The following is a 635-nucleotide window of genomic DNA, read 5'->3' as shown; positions in this document are numbered from 1 at the left end:
TCTTTTTCCGTGCCAGTTTTATCTTTCTGAATGGAACCCCACATACGGGCATGCAAACCTCTGAGGTATAGTTGGTCCCATTTTTTAACTTATTGCAGCGTAGCTTGCTGGAAAGGGAACATGTCGCGTCCTTAGCGCGTGCGCAGAGGCCTCATGTTGCATGCTCCACAGTTTGATAATAATTAAAAATAATTATCTTAAACAAATAAAAAAATCTCTTTCGAAAAGAATGAAAAAAATAATCTGGAATGTGATGCTTGCAGCGTAATGTGCTTCCAGATCACACAATCTTCTTCAAGTCAAACTATTGTGATCTCGGTCCACATGATTCATGCTCCACAACAAGTAGTATAAACTAGAGAACCGACACAATTAGTAACCAATTAATTAATCCTTTCAAGATCAAATTAGCATCTTGAGCTGCTTGTGGGCACGTTGTGACTTATTTTTGTTTGATTCCTTGTCTCACAATTTTATTTCATTTCAAAGCTAGTTCTCACCCATACCGTGTGGTGTGTGTGTGTCTATATATATATATATATATATATATATATATATATATATATATATATATATATATATATATATATATATATATATATATATATATATATATATATATATATATATATATA

The sequence above is a fragment of the Triticum dicoccoides genome, chromosome 4A (genome assembly GCF_002162155.2).
Source record: "Triticum dicoccoides isolate Atlit2015 ecotype Zavitan chromosome 4A, WEW_v2.0, whole genome shotgun sequence".
Lineage (NCBI taxonomy): Eukaryota > Viridiplantae > Streptophyta > Magnoliopsida > Poales > Poaceae > Triticum > Triticum dicoccoides.
The sequence above is the reverse complement of the archived record's forward strand: the minus strand, read 5'-3'. Positions refer to the sequence as shown.